Here is a 9,318-nt window from a genome sequence, read left to right on the forward strand (position 1 = left end):
CTATATAAGGTCTCTATAAGTAAAAACTGACTTGACTACAATTAACAACAACAACAATTGATCAGTCAGTTTTTGACACTGACTGTTTCTTCCTACTGTTTACCAATTAAGGGTTTTTGTTTTCAATCTAAGTGTTCATCAACTAAGATATTTTAGTTTAGGAGCTGCTGGTGGGTTAGAACTGCTGACCTTGTGGTTCGCAGCCCAGTGCTGATCCTACAACACCACACCAATCCAGTAGAATAAAAAGAACTGCATGGGGGAAAAAAAGACACATGTTCCATTTGTCCTGTGAAGAATGATCCAAGAATTATTTCCTTTCCTTCTAATTCACAGTTTGTAGCAGGTTCAATCATAGAAAGACCTGGAAACTGCACAGATGTATTTCATTGCTCTGAAGATACATTTCTGTGTTTTACTAAAAGAAAATAGTCTGCTGACATCATTATGCCACATAGTGGTACTGATTTGGGTGGCTTTATCTCTCTCCATATAGTCTCTGTCTATAAGAGCTTCAATTCTCTTTTCCAGATCTCCAGGTTTTACTGGTAAATCCAGCTGATTATACAATTCAGAAATTAGAAGATTATAACCAAGAGTCTTTCTCATTTTCATTATTCTTACTACAGCAGCATCAATCTGATATTGTCTGTCCTGAAACATCCTTTCAGTGATACTTAGTTGTTCCTCAATGGTATCTTGCATCTGAATTTGATTGGTCTTTATTCTAAATAACTTGTGCTTGAATTCTCCATTAAAAATGAGTTTGTTCCCATCTTCTAATCCTTTCTTTTTGAGTTTTAATCCATACATGTGCTTTACCACAGTTAGAGACTGCAATGTTCATCATAATTCACTATCCTCTATACTAGCAGCAATTTTTATTTCTTCAAAACTGAATTCAGTGAATCCCTTTCACTGAACATGACAAAGACTGATGTCTAGAAAGAGACAACTTGGAACACCATATTTCTTTCTTTGAACTCTGCTTTTAAAACATCATGCCTCACAGTAGTTTGCCATATTAGTTTTTGCCTACTGTGCTTTCTGAGATAAAATGTCTTAAATACTTCCTGAAGTTAAATTATTTCTGGAGTTAAGTGTACTTCCATAGGTGAGTATTTGGACGAGTATCCCATTGAGAGTATATGTACTGTTCTGTCTATTGAATCTAGATAATTTTGATTTTGCATATACTGCTTAAAATTAACCAAGATGTCTTGTGAAAGTTCCATGTCCTTGAACATGCCTTCCAGTTTGCTGCTAAAAGCAGCACCACATTCACATTTAAATCTTAATAACATAGAGCTTTCAGCATCTACTGATGCACTTTTCCCAACAAGGAATTTTTTGCTAAACCTTTTGTATAAAATGCTTCAAATATATCTTCACCTTGAATAAACCTGAATATTATCCTAGTTTTGTCAAGGCTTCCTTCTAGTTCTTCATCTTTCTGTTATTTCTTTATTAGCCTCTCAAGTTTGAATCAATATGCTTTGTTATCAATTATACAGATTTATTTGGCCATTTGTTGATAAGCGTTCCGAAGGATTCCTTCATCAAGTTGATAACTTCATTTTTTCTGAAAGCACATTTCTATGATGTGGTCCACTTTATCCTTAAAATCGAGTAGGTCTTGTACCATATCTTTATCTTTTTCAGGACTGATAACTGTTGTTCTTCCAAAAGTCTTGGTGTATTCCCTCCAGTGCTACAGTACTATCTGATGAGCACCTTTTACTCAACTGAACAATTGGTACATCTGTGTGAGCTCAGGTAATCTATTCTCATCAAGTAAATGATTAAGCCCTTTCTGCAGAATTGTTATTAAATATTTGACCAATAGCCGTTTCTCCACACAAGCTATTAGTGATTTCTCTGTACTGTGGTCTAAATATGTTATTACTCGATCTCCTTCTAAATGTTTACTTACATAGTTAAGATCTTCTGGAACCTATCTTTCTTACACTCATCTCTGACATTCTTCAGCATATAAAGAATTTGTTTCTTCCAAAAATTTCAGTTCAGATGAATCTCTATATACCTGAAGGGCAGTGAGCATAGTCCGTAGATATCACAATAAACTTCTGTGCACAAATTCACCATTTCTGTCTCATTCAATTAGTAGACGAATACCATCAGTAGTTTTACTCTGAATCATTTCTCACTAATTATTTGGTTTCTAAGAGAAAAGATTGAAGTTGTCAAGGACTTCATTCTTTTTTTTTGGAATTTTTTTAAAATTAGTTTTGCATTCATTCTATCATACATCATTTCATTGCCATAGTTACCATCCTGTCCATGCATCATCACCCAACCAAAGGGTATACCCTGCAAGCCTGGCTCCCCCCAACCCCCACGGTCCTCAGCACACAGCCCCTTTCCCTCTCTGGATCTCAAGTCCCCAGCTACTCCATCTCTTCGCATCATCTTCTCTGCCACCATCTCAGGCCTCACTGCTTCTCTGGGTACGGTCCCACTCTCCACTCTTCTCCATTGATGGTCCCAGGGCCCTCCGCTCCTAGGCTGAAAAGTTAATAACGGCCCTCCTTGCTATAAAATGTCTACCTTTACATTTCCAACCCTTACAATCAGTCCTGATAACAATTATTCACTGTTGTATCACAAGAGACCCATCTGCATTTCATTTCATCAGCCCTTCCTGGACAGGCTGGACACTATTCACTGGAGACTCTACCTTCCTCCATGCCCTTTGGATCTAGGTTCCCTTTTGAAAGCTTGTAAGGCAGTCACTTCTTAGCTTTGTATCCCTTCCCCCATTTTGGGTAGCCAATGTCCAAGTTGCCCATCCCTGTCTACCTTTTGTGTGGAGGGGGTGGGAATAGTTCTTGCAGCAGGGATTTGTTTCCTCTTTTGAGCTACTGCATTTTTAGGTGTAGATCAAGTTTATCAAATTGTATCAGATGACACTCTTTTCCTCTTCTTTCTTCTTCAGGTTGAGCTCTGTTCATCCAGTCATTGAAGCCAGGTCAAGTGGGTATCATCTGCAAGTGTGGGTGTTCTTCCATCTGTCTTCCCTCTTCATATCAGCTGGCCACTTCGCTCTCCATTCTAGTCCTCTGTGGCTATGTCATTGACTCTGAACTCATGAGTCCCCAAGTCTTGCCTCGCTGCTGGCTGACCAGGTCTCCACCTAGGTTCACAGTAGTCTGTTGAACGATGCAGGGCTTAGCTTGCCACTTCATTGATGTTCTTTGGTCACTTTCCCTTATGGGTGACGTGCGTGGTCCCCAATCACAGCGTGTATTTCCATTGCATCTTAGTCTTGGAAGAGGATTTGCACTAAGAGGACCCGACCACTTGCCTTGATATGTCCTGGGCAAGCAACTTGCTTGTTCTTGTGGTAACAGTCGGACTGCCCTTATTGTTTTGTATTTTTCCTGTAGGTCTTTCTTTCAAGAAGTATCTTCTGGTTTTCTAGCTGCTCCAGACTGGTCTGCTTGTCCTTTCAAGTGGAAATTTTCCTATCTCTGAAAGTCTGGATGTGGTTCAGGCTTATATAATGCAGAGGATCCTCAGGAAACCTCCTTCACTGGACACATTGTAGCCCGATTTTAGGTATTCCAATCAGTTATAGGCAGAAGATGGATTTACAAGCTTTCTATGGTGATATTTCTGGCTATTCCTTTCTCTCCCCCTCCAGTGTCTGTTTTATAATATAATGCATGGATAACAAAGGTTCAAAAGACAGCCAAGCATCTTAACAGTATTCCCCCCTTTTCCCCATTCCAACCATGTTTCAGTCTCTGTATCCCAGAGCCCTGTTGTTCTAAAGCTGTGCCTACATCATTTTTTACCTCTGTCCCATTTAGCCCATTCATACCTGTCTAATTGTTCTCCCATATGCTTTGTTTTTCCATTCCCCTCTCCCTACTTGTATACTGTCTCCCTCCCCAATACCCAAATTATCCTGTGTCTATTCCCTGTCCTGTGCTCCACCTTCCCCTCCCACCCCTAACCCTACCCCTATGTCCTAGCAACCAGCTAAGAATCCACTTTAGTGGATTATTATGTGTTCTTTTAAGGACTTCATTCTTGGATCAACTATCAACACTAATGGAAGCAGCAGTCAAGAAATCAAATGACATATTGCATTAGGCAAATCTGCTGCACAAGTCCTTTTTAAAGTATTAAAGACCAAAGACGTCAGCTTGAGGGCTAAGGTGTGCCTGATCCAAGCCATGGTATTTTCAGTAACCTCATATGCATGTGAAAGCTGGACAGTGAATGAGGAAGACCATAGAAGAATTGATACTTTTGAGTTCTGGTGTTGGAGGAGAATATTGAAAGTGCCATGGGCTGCCAAAAGAACCAATAGATTCGTTTTGGAAGAGGTACAGCCAGATTTCTCCTTGGAGGCCAAGATAGCCAAACTTCGTCTCTCATACTTTGGACATATTGTCAGGAGGGACCAGTCACTGGAGAAGGATATCATGTTTGGTAGGGTGGAGGATAAGAGAAAAAGAGGAAGACACCCAGTGAGATAGATCTGCAACTTTGCAGCATTGATGGACTCAAGCATGGCAACAGTAGTGAGGTTGGCCCAGGATCAGGCAGTGTTTTGTTCTGCTGTTCATAAGGTTGTTATGAGTCGATACTGACTTGATGTCACCCAACAACAAAAAGTAGTTCTGATCCCATATCCCATATAGAAGAAAGCATGGAATTTTGAAGTACATAAGTGTCATCCAAAAACAAGAAAATACTTGTAATAATGATCATTTGTCTGCAATGATTTTTTTTTTTTAAATAAAACACTTTATAGTGAATCTTCTCTAAACTGAAGGATTTGTGCCTGAACATGATTTCGCAAACTTTATGTTGCTGTTTGTAGAATGTTAGGGAAACTTGTTGAGACCAAAGATTTTTCAACAGAGTGGTAGAGCTCTTCGAGGTTGTATTTAATGGAGGTATTAATTTGTATGGTTTTCACCACCTCATGAAGCTTCTGCATGTATCCTGCATATAATTAATAGGCAATTTAGGTCTGTTGGGAAAGGTGCACAGGATTCCAAAGTGCTTGGTATCTGGACCAAAGTGATGTTAAAGTTTGATAATGATTTCACGAACAAGCCCAGGTGAGAAAGTTAGTGAATGAGCTTCAGAAAGCTGAGGGATGGTATGCAAGTGCCTTCAGAGACTGAAGGCGGTGTAGGAGTAGACACTAAAGCACTGTGGTGACTCTTGGCACCCATGCCGGTGGGTTCACCAATGAGACTCATTTGATTTCTTGACTGCTGCTTGCATGAGTGTTGATTGTTGATCCAAGCAAACTGAAGTCTTTGACAAGCTCAATCCATTTATCATGAGTGATATATTGGTCCATTTGTGAGGTTTTTGCTTCCTTTACATTCAGGTGGAATCAATACTTCATCAGTAAATATTTTAAATCCTCTTTGCTTCCAGCAACCAAGGTTGTGCCATCTGCATATTGCCATTGAGTTGGTTCCAACTCATCACAACCCTGTATTGCTGGTTTATTTAAACTGCCAAATTTATGGTTCAAATTCCAGTACTGATCCTACAGTGCCACACCAGAATTCCCATCTGCATATAGCAGGTTTTTAATGAATCTTCCTCTAATCCTGATGCCAAATTCTTCATAGAATCATTGTTTGTGCAGCATACCGACTGAATAAATATGGTGAAAGGATATACCTTTCCTTATCCCCTTATTCAGTATTCCCTTGTTCTGTTCCAAAGAATGCCTCTTGATCAATGTACAGGCACCTAATTAGCACAGTCAAGTGTCTTGGAATACTCATTTTTCCCCACAATACTAGCCACAGTTTATTGTCCACACAATTCATTATAAAATATTATAAATTATGTATCATTATATGGGTACATAGTGATTATGCAGGATAAGCACTGGACTGCTAACCAAAAGGTTGGCTGTTCAAGTCTACCAGTTGCTCCATGGGAGAAAGATGAGGCTTTCTTCTCCTGCAAAGACTTACAGTACCCAAAATCTTGCTCAATGACTCTAAACAGCAGTAAATATTATTATATATGTATTACTACACATGTTTGGAGTCCTGGTACGGTGCTGCAGGCTAAGCACTAGTTTGTGAACTACAAAGTTGGTGGTTCAAATACACCAACTGCTCCTTGGAAACTCCAAATAGTGTATCTGTGAGTCAGCACTTACTAACAACAACAATGTAAGTTTATGCTTGTTAATTGGAACTCTTAAAACAGAATCAAAAGACTATGTCTTTTGAATATATATATATATATTTCTTTTTTTTTCTTTCTGTTTTTAATGTTTTATTGTGAATTATGTGATAGTTTACATGGGAGAACATTAGTTTTACATTCATCCTATTGTATATCATTTCACTGCCATCATTACAATCCCCTCCATGCATCATCAACCAACCGAAGTGTATACCCTGCAAGCCTGCCCTCTGGTCATCAGCACACAGCCCATCTCCCTCTCTGGGTCTACAGTCCCCAGCCAATTCATCTCTCCACATCATTGTTCCTCTAGGTAGGGTTCCACACTCCACTTTTCTTCCTTGATAATCCCAGGGACCTCCACTCCTGGACTGCAAAGTCAACCACTCCCTTCTTTTTGTTACAAAATGTCTAACTTTACATTTCCAACTCTCACAGTCAGTCCTGATAGCAATTATTCACTATTGTGCCACATGAGAGCCATCCCCATCTCCTTTCATCAGCCCTGCCTGCATAGACAGATTGGATACTACTCAGTGGACATTCTATATTCCTACGCACCCTCTGGATCTAGGCTCCCTCTTGAAACCTTGCAAGCCAGTCACTTCTTGCCTTTGAAGCACCCCCAATTTGGGTACCCAATGTCCAAGTTGCCCGTCCCTGTCTACCCTATGCAACAAGGGAGTGGGAATGATTCTCACTGTAAAGATTTGTTTCCTCTTTTGTGCTACTGCATCCATAGGTGTAGGTAAAATTCATCAAATTGTATCAGATTACTCTTTTTTCCCTCTTCTTTCTTCTTCCAGTTGAATTCTGATCATCCAGCCATTTAAGCCAGGTCAAGTGGGTACTATCTACAAGTGTGGGTGTTCTTGTACATATGCCTTCTCTTCTTATCAGCTGGATGCTTCACTCTCCACTCTAGTCCTCTGTGGCTATGTCACTGACTCTGGGCTCAGGAGTCCCCAAGTCTTGCCACACTGCTGGCCAACCAGGTCTCTACCAGGGTTCACAGGAGTCTATTGAACTTAGTAGGGCTTAGCTCACAGCTCGTTGCTGTTTTTCCCTCACTTCCCCTTATCAGTGATGAACGTGGTCACCAATCAGAGCGTGTATTCCCATTGAATCTTAGTCTTGGAAGGGGGTTTGCCCTAAGGGGACCCCACCCCTTGCCTTGATGTCTCAGATGGCCAGGCTTCTCTCATACTTCATACATACTGTCAGTAAGGACCAGTCACTGGAGAAGGGTATCAAGTTTGATAAAGTGGAGGGTTGGAGAAAAAGAGGAAGATCCCCAGTGAGATGGATTGGCACAATGGCAACATCAATGGGGTCAAATGTAGCAATGATTGTGAGGTTGGCCCAGGACCAGGCAGTGTTTCATTTTGTTGTGCATAAGGTTATTATGAGTCAGTATTGATTCAATGGCATCTAATAACAACATTAAGCAATGGATTATTTGATTGACATGACATTAAACAATAAGCATATTTTTAAAAAATAAATTATTTTGTCAGTCCAACTAGAGGTTTTGAAATTGAGGTTTATTCAGACAGCTGAAATAAAGTAGCTGATCAAGGAGTAAATCATCTATGCAAAATACTTAGAATACTCAAACTCTTAATTTTTAAAAATCCTTTCTGAGTTTAGATTATTATTGTGTCTTTTATTTTAATGAATTCTTATTTGCCTTTATGGTTATAGGCATCCTATACATTTTCTACTTTATAAATTAGCTTTTCTAATATAATGGCCATCTAAATTCCCATGTGTTCAGTTCTGTAATCACTTTCTCTTCAAAATAATGCAGTCTTGTTTCCTCACAGGACTGTGCAGCTCTTTGATATGTCATTTAGCAGACAAAAAACAGAAAGTTTGTTTTGTTCTAAGGGGATGACCACAACTCCATCTACAGATCAAAATGGCTGAGCAAGAAACTATTGTGTAGATCTTTCCCCATGTTCTTGCAAGTTGAATATGACTTGAATAGTAATACTCTACCTCTCACTGAATAATCAAGGGACTAAGGGTTCTTGGAGATGTGTCCTGAGGGAGCCTTGTCCCCATACATTAATTAGCTGTAGACTCTGACTTCCCTGATGAATAAATACTTACTTAAAGGGTTTGGAAAGAAAAACATCTTCATCCAATGTTATACTTTAAGGAGTCATTCCTCTCCAGGGATCTTAGCTATTTCTATGATAAGCTTTCTGCTAGTTATCAAAAGAGTTGCTTCTGCTATAACCAGTAGACTCCTATGAAACACCAAGGGAAATCATTCCCCGAAATTTCAAATCTGAAGACATAATTGAACCAGTTACCAACAAGTAAATTCCAACTCTTGGTATCCACATGTGTTTCACATTAGAACTCTATTCCATACGGTTTTCAATGGCTGAAAACTCAACGGAATCAACAGCACTTAACAACAGCAACAGCAGTCCAGGGCTTAACCACTTGCACTACTATGGTACAATGTATTATTTAATGTCTCTTTTAGCCATAGTCTTTGTAAATTTCCACCAAATGGCTTTTTTCTGATGGATCTGGGTAATAGAAAGTGGGGGAAGATGCTGATGGATTAGTAGATCATCAGATTTTTTTACCCTCTGAGAAGTCGATGTCGAGGACAGTGACGTGGTAGGAGGCCAAGATGAAGACAAGAGGGATGACATCACCATTAACTTGATCTTAAAGTTCAAAGTATTCTTAAAGATGATCCAATGAGAACTTAAGATGCTTGGAATCAGTTAGGACTAATGGAACATGTGAACATTAGTCTCCACAACTCTGAAACCAGAAGAACTAGATGGTACCCAGCTATCAGTACAACTGCTCTGAAAGGGATCCCATTAGAAGGTCCTGGATAGAGTGACAGAATATGTAGAGCAAAACTCAAAATTATTAAAAACAAAACAAAAGAATTGGGCTTACTGGTCAGAAAGAGACTGGAGAAACATGAGACTATGGATTTTGACCTCCCTTCAGGTATGGAAAGGAACTCACCCTCGTGGCCCAACTTTCAGTCAAACAGTAGATAGGCACATAGGGAGAACAACAATACTAGTAAGGTATACTCACTATGAATCATGGAATGGTCAATCATTAAAAATTAAA

The 9,318-nt window shown here is 39.5% G+C and overlaps 1 pseudogene; it reads right to left on the reverse strand.

Annotated features, from left to right (window-relative positions):
- Positions 1 to 445: 445 nt before the first annotated feature.
- On the reverse strand, positions 446 to 5,216 carry LOC102811333 (annotated as a pseudogene).
- Between the last annotated feature and the right edge of the window lie 4,102 nt (positions 5,217 to 9,318).

This window comes from Chrysochloris asiatica, unplaced genomic scaffold (genome assembly GCF_000296735.1).
Source record: "Chrysochloris asiatica unplaced genomic scaffold, ChrAsi1.0 scaffold00279, whole genome shotgun sequence".
Classification (NCBI taxonomy): Eukaryota; Metazoa; Chordata; class Mammalia; order Afrosoricida; family Chrysochloridae; genus Chrysochloris; species Chrysochloris asiatica.